Raw genomic sequence first — 9,770 nt, forward strand, 5'->3', positions numbered from 1 at the left:
GAATCTTCTACTCTATAACTATCATGTATTAATTCTATATCATGAGATCTAAGGGTACTGGGTGCTTTTTTGTATGTGTCCTTTCAGGAAAGAGAAATTTCCCCAGCTTCACAGAAGGCTTTCTACGGAGGTCCCAAAAGAGACCTGGGGCAAAGGGGATACCTTGTGTGAAGTCATGGCTCTTCCCACACCAGTAGCTCACAATCCAGTTCCTAAAATCCACATAGGAATAAAAAACCACCTGTGTCTCTGTAAATCTGAAGGCATTCACCATCTCTATAAGGTGGTTGAGGCTCGTCTTGTGAGCATGGCGATTGGTCTTATCCTGCTGATGAAGCCCATTCCCGTTACATTCCACAAATGTTATTCCACAAAGAAGGGGCCAATAATCAAGGAAAGATCTACATGATCTATTGCTGAATGAGTAAAGCAAATCACACAAATAGTATGAACAGAAAATTTCCTTACAGATAATGAGAAAACAAAAGCATGTGTTTATTTTGTGCATGTGAATGCTCAGATAAAGGAATACAACATATTCCCCTCTGTGCATGTGGGTGTGCGTGCATGCGTATTTGTGGGTATGCAGGAATTGGCAAGTGAGTGAACATCGGTGTGCCTATGCAGAAGCTCAGGGGTCATTCTCATCCACCTTGGTTTTTGAGGCAGGGCCTCTCACTGCCCTATAGTTCTCCAGATCAACTAGATAGACCAGCTAGCAAGCTCCCAATTATCTGCCTAGTTCTGCCTCATAGCACTGGAATTACAAATACCATACTCTGGATTTTAAATATGGATTCTTGGGGTTGAAATCTAGCCCCTCTGTTCACAAGGCAAGCCCAAAAAGAAATGGAAGAAAATCTTATAAGCATCCAGAAATTAAAATTAAGAATTTTCTGAATATAAATCAGCTCATTTGATAGGAGAATTAAAAAAAAAAAAGCCCAATGCCAAATTTAAAAAGAATTAACACTGCATTTGAGAAGAAAATATCATGATGGAAGGATAATAGAAGAAGTACCAGGAAAGTCTGATCTACGTGAGGAGTAAACATTTCCCACCCATATACCATGTACCATGCTTTTATCAAAATTGTTTAAAGTATCGATGGAATGATTTTCTCAGTCTGGAACTAAGTTTGTCTTCCTTTGTGATAAAACAAAAACAAAAAGTAAGACTAAAGAAAATAGTGCACGAATCTGTTACCTTATAAAGAAAGCTGACTTAGATTAGCACTTTGGAATCTGACAGGTCCAAATGAGAGCTTCTCGGAAGCTCCCATTAATTTGGCTTCTGGGAAGACATTACTTGGCTGTATTACAGCGTGGTAGAGGAGCATTAAGGGAAGTGACTGCAAAGGAAGCTGAGTGCATGCAGTGGCCCTGCTTTCCTGAGAACTAGTTCACCCTACACAAGTACATTAAAGATTCATTTTTATGAATCTGAGTGCTTTGTCTATATGAATATCTGTATACCATGTGTGTGCAGTGCCCATGAAGGCCAGAAAAAGGCATCATATTCCCTGGCCCTGGGGTTACAAGGTGCTGGAGCCAGTACACAGGTGATGGAGACCTGGAAGAGCAGACTGTCAACAGCACTAAATTAACCCCTTCTTATGAGCAGAAACCCTAATGGCCTCATTCTCTTCCATTAGACCCACTTTAAAAGAGTGTTACATCAAGGTACAGGGTGTTATGTATCATCGGGGCACTTGTGAATAAATTGTCTTTTAGTAGATTCTCCATCGTCTTCTTTTCTACCCTCCTGCTACCCTTAGTCTCCTCTCCTACCCCAGCTCTCATTTTCTCTCTCAGGTGCTATGTGTCCCCTTCTTTTTCATCACGTTTTTTTTGTTATCCTGTTGGTCTCCTCTTTAGATTTTTAAGCTTTACCTACATTTACACACACACACACACACACACACACACACACACACACTACAGACTATAATCTGCCTATGAGAGGGAACATGATGGTTTGTAGACTCTACATTTTAAAAGTCCCCTACTTGAGGACTTCCACACCGGGCATCAATCTTTAAGCGTGAATGCAAGGCTGTGGGGAGGAAACACAGCAGATACAGAATTAATAGTGATTCTGTTAGAGTAAGCACACTGGCATAAGCAACTGGTATTAACTTAAAGTGAAACTTCATTGAGTAGCTATCATTAGTTTTAAAGTAATGTTCACAGCGTAAAAAGAATCACTACTATTACTAAACTAAATGGAAAGTTCATTGTTTATTGGCAAAACATGATGGGAATTGGGATGTAGGAAGAAGGAAGGAAGACAGAAGTATAGATTTGTTAAAGTCCCTGTACTTTAAAAGACATTTAAAAAACATGAGATGATTCCTAGATTAAATATTATCATTGACAAATAAAAATTTAATTTCTAAAAATATAGGGGAAAGCGTTAGAACAATTTGCCAATATAATTTTAAAAACAGGATATTAAGCTAAGAAAGATAAGAGAAATGTTTGTAAGTCTAAAACAAACTGACAAAATCAGAATGAAATAAATTAATTATTAACATGAATATTAATAGATGAACGTAAGCATTAGAAATGAAAAGTACATCTTAGTTACAATTATATGTGATTATTTTTCAGAAACTCAAATTGAGAAAAGTTAAAAATAATAAAGTGGACAGAAAGAGAAATAAAAATCAAGCAAATGAAACAATGAGATTAATGAAGATGCACTAAAGGCAAAAACAGAATAGAAATGGCAATAATAGCATTATCATCAAGTAAGGATGAAATAAAGAGAAGTACCAAATAGGATATTTTATATTTTTGAACAACTACAATAAATATGAAACAGTTTTAAGTGATGTCGAATCTATCAACAGAATCACATAGTATTAAAATATTGAAGCACCCATTAGAAACAGAAGTTGATTTAAAATAAAGCATCTAATAGTATACGTTGATACAGAAAAATAAATTAGAATGAATTTTTTTAATTAATGTCATTAATAAACTCATATCTCAAGCTAGCTAGCTGTTGTGAGTTACAATTATTAAAGTCATCCATAATAATTTATTTTCAAAAACCAATTTCTTGGGTTATAAAACAGATTTCAATAATTCCAAGTAAATTATGATATCAACCAAATTTCTCAAAAATGGTACATTATCAACACACTGGCTTTTAAAAACAATTATTTGCAAACTGAAAAAAATTACTAAGCAATAAAATCAAGGAAGCAATTAAAAATACAGATAAGGATGATTGAGAGAGTGGTTATCACTACAAGCATGAACAAGATCTAAATAGAAAACAGCTAGGTTATAGCAAAGGTACTTCATAGTTCAGTCCTTGTTGTATCAGCTCACAATGTCTGGAATTTTCTAGCTCAGCAGCCTGAGCATTTGTATGCAGGTGTGGCTTCAAACAATTATACCCAGCAAGTAGTTGAAAGCTATGCATCCTATCTTACCTAGCCCCCATCAGAGCTATTCCCAACAGAGCAATCATCCCTATGGCCAGTAGAGTTATAGTACTTATCACCAAGCAGAGCAGCTATGGTTCTTATGGACAGACACAGAACATGGGCTATAATAGTCAGTTTCCTGGAACATGACTCTCCTGGAAACTAGGGCAGCAGCTTGAGTTCCCCAATCTTATGGGGAGGGCGGCAGTCCCCCAACCCTGCCTATGGCCAACAGCCAGCTCCTAGCAATATCTCTGGAAAGTTATGGTGGCCAGAGCAAAAGAGGTGGGCAGCACCAGAGGTGAGGCTGTGGCCAACAGTCTGACGAAGGTGGACAACAACAAAGCTAGGGATGGAGGCAAAGCTCCTATAACCTGCTGTAGGATTGTGGACAACAGAACCAGTACAATGGTGGCAGTGGAAGAAAGTGGTGGTGGCAACTGTGCCCAAGAGTATTCCTCTATCAGTGGTGATGGTGGTAGTTATGGCAATCAAGAGCAGAGTAACAGTGGGCAGTGGATACAGGGGAGACCAGCTGGACAGTGGGAGCCATGGATAGAAGTGATTGAGGTGACTACAGCTGCAGCAGCGGTGGCTATGATCCCAAGGCCATGAAGGTGGCATAGGCAGAAGTGACCATGGTGCTTCCAATAAGTCTGGATCCTCCAGATCAAGGATCATATCACAATTCCAAACAAGATTATGCAGACAACAATACAATTTTGTGCAAGGCCTGGGTGAGTAATGTTGCAATTGAGTTTGTGGGTGATTACTTCCAACAGATTAGAATTATTAAGACAAATTAAAAAAAAACTGATGGCTTACAATTATTTTTAATACAGGGAAATTGGCAATTTGAAGGGTGAGGCAACAGTTGCATTATATGACCTACCTCCTGGTAAAGGGGCTATCACGTGGTTTGGTGGTTTCAGTTGCTACCTGTGGAGCAGACTTCAAACAGGGTTGTGGAACTGGCTGTAGGGTCTGCAGGCAAGGAGGACCCATTGGCTGTGGAGGAGATGGTACAGTGGTGCTGGTTGCCAGGGAGAGGTGGCAAACAGCAACAAGACAGGCCCTGGAAGTGTCCCAGTCCTCTGTGTGAGAACATGAACTGAAAAGAATGCAACCTGTGTAAAGCTTCTAAACTAGACGGCCAAGGAAGGAGAGCCAAGAGGTTCTCAGATGCAGGGTAACTCTGGAGATGATCAATGCAGCAAAGGAGGAAATAGTCAGGGCAGCTGCCAAGGCTGAAGCAGGGATGGCAGGGCTTCTGAGGGGAGCAGGGTGATGGGGGAGGGGGGCTTCTTTGCCTCGGCAAGATGGGCTCCAGGGGTGAGCACAAACAGGATGGCAAGGAGAAGCCATATGAACTTGGCTCCTGCCTTCTGGGACAGCTCTTTGTAGCCTGTGTTACCATTGTTATTTTATAACCTTTCCTGTGTGTGTGTGTGTGTGTGTGTGTGTGTGTGTGTGTGTGTGTGTGTAGGGGTGGTGGTGAGACTATTGTAATTGTAACCATATCACTTTAGTTAAAACAAAAAGATACTTCATAAAAAATACAAGTATGTGGTTCATGTTTTTTTTAACATGAAAATGAGTAATAGACACAGAAATTAAAGTTTGCAAAAGAGTTTTAATTTTTGACAAGGCTAAAATAAAAAGATGGACTATAACTATATAAATATACATTATGGATGAGAAGTACCTATTACTGTGGAAAAAGAAATAGTTATATTTATTGGTGAGGATAAGAAGGAGGTCACAGGCAGAGCACAGATTACATTCTTGACTGTAGACAAAGGTCATCAGATAATATAGGTTTTTTAAGTAAAAGACAAAGAAACACATCTAGCAGCAAATAATCAGAAAGTTTCAAATAAAACAGTGAGTTAAAGATTGACTTAGAAAAAGGACAAGTATACAAAAAGCCAGGGGTAGAAATATGTATAACCTGGTTCAAATGCATTAAATAAAGAAGTTTATTTCTTTTACTGAACAAGAATAGAACTTATAATGGAAATATGGCAGGCACCCACTTTACATGTCAAATAATGTGTTCCAGAAATAAGGTAAAACAGAGCCTAAGCAAACACCCACAGTTGTGATAGCCATAGGAAATGCTGGCAAAACTTCTGCGTGTGAGAGCTAGACTCCGTGGCATTGCCATGTAAAATGCCACCATTCTCTTTGAAAACAAATGGAATTAATAAGCTGTAGCAGCCTTTCCAAACCTCCTATTCCTTCCCAAAGAGACCATGAAATGCTAACAGAACTCCTTTGAGCACTCTCTCTGTGTGGAAATGACGCTTGCTTGCTGTTTAACGTTTCTTCCAGACAAAAAGAACAAACAAACAAATCAAGGCAGTCCCTATGCATTTCAAATATAACAGCTTATGATTTGCTGGGATCCTGGAGCACACTAGCTCCACATCAGGAGGAAGGCTAAAAGGGAACATGACATGCCCCGCCTAGAGCCAGCTCCCTCGTAGATCTCACCAACCCTGGGAACCCTTCTTCCACAGCACACTGTTTGCAAGTCCTCCTTGGATTCAAGGAAAACCAGACAAACATGAAACCATGGGAACACATGGAAGCAGCAAGGAAGGAAAACATCATCTCTCCCTATGAGGGCCCCTCCCCACTTAGCCAAAGGATGAAAGCACTTTGGGTAACATCTGAATCTCAATTAGGCTTGTATTGATTGCACTCTGTGTTTTGAAGCTGCCCCATATTCATCTTGCTACATTTGGAAGACTCAGAGTAACATCTAGCTCAGAGAAACAATGTCTCACTTTTAGGAAGACTTAAAACACAATGGAAAATTTTTAAAATAGTTTTCTTCATAAACTTAGATCAAATAAACAAAAGCTCATACCAGTTTAGAGGCTCTAAGCACTGATAAATAAATAAAGATTGGGCTGTTTGCCATATTTATTTCTAAAACGTTGACAAAAGTGAGCCAAGGTGGGCCGCAAATATAACAATAAACTTAAAAATTGAAATTTTGTGAGATCTCTTCTGTCTGACTCAGGCATTCATTCAATATTTAAGAGAAGCTATCAGCCAAGCAGTATGCTAAGTACTGATAATGAAGCCAGAAAAAAATTAAACTTTTGGGGAAAATTAAATTTATAAAGTTCTCTTTTGAGTTTGGAGAACTAAAAATTATTTATACAAAATAACCAGAATTAAAGAATAACTCAAATTGCAGTTATAAGCTATTTTGAAAATATTAATTAGAATACTTTCTAGTGAAAACTGTTCTTAGGGGAAATTCATACCATTTAATGCTTTCACTATTAAAGAAGCAAGACATAAACAAGTAAATAAAGTGTTTCCCTTAACTACAACTAACTAGTTAGTGAAAATGCTGATCTGGAAATGTATTCATAGATTGCCACATTGCCACATGAACCATCCATGGAGAGAACCCAGTTTTTCCATAGGAATATGTGAAAGAATCATAAGAGAAAAGTAAGGGCTCAGCCTTGAGAGCTTGTCAACCTTTTCTTCAGGATGCTGAAAATCTGTTACAATCACTGTACATCTCTGCTTTCTGAATATGGGCTCTTAAGTGACCTGCTTCAGGCCTGAATTGCATTATCTGAAGATCAAGGGAGTCCTGGGTAGTAGGGAGGAAAACAATTTCTAAAGAAAGGAACTCTGGGAAACAAGAAAGAGGTCTACTGTAGTAATCATTCTGGTCAGGATTAAAGAAAAAAAAATAACAATACAAAATAAGCCGTGTGGTTGGGGAACTATTTGACTGTGGGAAGCTGGCCTGGAGCAAGAGTGAGATTGTGCTGCCCCCACCCCACCTAGTCCTGATCTTGGATCTTCGTGTCCTGGTGCACATGGCCCCACACTCCCACCTTTGCCCCGGTGGTCATGTAGCCTGGTAGCCAGGTTAAACTTCCTCTCCCTGTGGAGAGGAAGGTCATGTCCAGCAGCACCTGGAATTCCTCCTTCTGCAAGTGAGGTACCCCCAGACTCCTGGTCTCAGCAAATGCTGTACACTCACCCTGAAGGCCCTTGTCCATCCCACAAAGGTTTAAATAGTCTTTCCTGTCTCCCTTAAACAAGCTGTCTCACTGAAGCTCCTGAGAGTGAGAGTGAAGTCTCCTGAGAGTCTGTTTTTATTGGGCTCACCACCGCCTGAGGGCTCTTCCTCCTAGCTGGTCTCACCTCATTTCACCCTTTCAGGATCCACAGTCATGATCATCGCTGACAGTGTGTGCTGCCATGGGCAGAGAATCAAGGCGTGAACAGTACTGAGCCACCAAACAAGAAGACCACATCCACTGTAACACACTAAAAGGTGGAGGCTTCAACACCACACTTTCACGGAGAGATAGACCTTCTGAACATGAAATCAGTGTAGAAATCTGAGAACTAAATTCTACCTTAGATCAACTGATTGTCACAGCAACAGATAGCAAATAGACATTCTTCTCAGGGGCACGTGGAGCCTTCTCTACAAAGACAATGCAGCCACTCCTGATGAGACCTAACAGACTAGGATCAGAAGGAAGAAAAGAAAAAGAAACCCTACCCTACCAGTGGACTTGGGGAGGGGCATGCATGGAGAAGGGGGAGGACAGGAGGAATTGGGAGGGGATCCGAGGGAGGGAACTAGAGGGGGGATACAAAGCAAATAAAGTGTAATTAAAATTAAAATTAAAAAAATTGATCACAAAGCAAATCTTAACAAACATTTCATGTTAAAAACAGACATTTCAAATATAAAAATTTCCTCCAGCCTGTCAGACTGCAGTGAAATAAAACTAGAAATCAGAAAAATATACCTATTCCAAGATTAAATATACTTTTGAGTAAACAGTTGATTATTTTTAAGAACTCCAGTAACCAAATTGAACTATTTCTAGTACTAAAGAAAAATGAGAGCACAGTCCAGTAAACCCCTGTGACATAGCCAAGGCAGTCCCACAAAGAAAACTCACACCTTTTCCTGTTCACATTAAAAACAAAAATCAGATTTAATACTATGTCCATTTAGCAAAATAACAGTAGTAAGTTCTCCCTAATGGCCTTTGACCTACTGAGTCACAGACTCTTAGCACTAACAGTGCTAAGGGGCAGGCAGGTCCTAAATCCAATTATAAAGTGTCGATGATCCTACATATGGCTCTACGCCCATTCAAATAGAGGGGAGCAACAAGCAAAAACAGTGCTCGGTAGATTTTTAAAAGAAAACATGAACACCGGTGAGGTGATACATCTGTAATCCCAGAACTCTGGGAGGCAGGGACAGGACAGATCTCTGCGAGGCCAGCGTGGTTTACAAAGTGAGTCCAGGACATCCAAGACTACACAGACAAACCCTGTCTTGAAACACTCCCCCACCCCCAAGAAAAGCATGAAATTGTGAGGAAATAGTGGTGTGGGGTGATAGGGGAGAAACTGGAGGAAAGAGAATGGGTGGGTATGTGATTGAACACATTTGCATTCATGTAAAATCAGAGATACTATTAGAGATGAAAAGAAAGTTGTTACAGCTGATTCCAACGGAGTCCAGAAGATCATCAGGGGATACTGTTTAATAATTACAGTATTTTAAATGAATTTTAACAACCATAATAAATTAATCCCTGGAAGCTGGAGAGATGGCTCGGCTTTTAAGAACACTGGCTGCTCTTCTACAAGATTCAGATTGACTTCCCAGCACGCACAGGACAGCTCACATGTCTATAACCCCAGTTCTAAGGAATTGTATGTGCTTAACTGGCCTCTACAGACACCAGGAAAGTGGGCACAGATATGCATGCAGACAAAGTACTCATACACACATTAAAAAAACAAACAAACAAACAAACAAAAAAACCGAGAAAACCAACCAATAAGGACAGTAGTGTTCAGTAGAGATTCTTTACCTCAATCAGAAACAGTTAGTAGGAAAAAAGAAAGAAAGAAAGTGAAGAGGAGAGGAATAGAAATAATTCAGATCAACATACATTTTATTGAAAACTAAAACATAGTTATTCTGTAATCTTTTGTGGTAGATGCTATCTGATTGGAGTGCTTGATCAGTGGTTCACATCAACTGTTTCTGTAACACATCTTTGCTTAGCACTAAATCCTACTGCTAGGCGATTACTTTCCAGATTTTAGCAGTTCTCTCTCCCATAACTAATGCAATGACAAATGTGAGGCAATTCGTGTCGTTGTTGTTGCTATTGTTTGTTTGTTTGAGTCAGCGTCTCACTCTGCAGCTACATCTGGCCTCACCTTCCAATCTCCTTTTCTTAGCTTGCTGTGTGCTAGAATCCAGGAATAAGCCACTTTACTTTTAATATGGAGACTTTCTACAACA

At 39.6% G+C, this 9,770-nt stretch overlaps 1 pseudogene; it reads left to right on the top strand.

Annotated features, from left to right (window-relative positions):
- The first annotated feature begins 583 nt into the window (after positions 1 to 583).
- Positions 584 to 4,305, top strand: LOC110559860 (RNA-binding protein FUS-like; annotated as a pseudogene).
- The last annotated feature ends 5,465 nt before the right edge of the window (positions 4,306 to 9,770 follow it).

The sequence above is a fragment of the Meriones unguiculatus genome, chromosome 19, assembly GCF_030254825.1.
Source record: "Meriones unguiculatus strain TT.TT164.6M chromosome 19, Bangor_MerUng_6.1, whole genome shotgun sequence".
Taxonomy (NCBI): Eukaryota; Metazoa; Chordata; class Mammalia; order Rodentia; family Muridae; genus Meriones; species Meriones unguiculatus.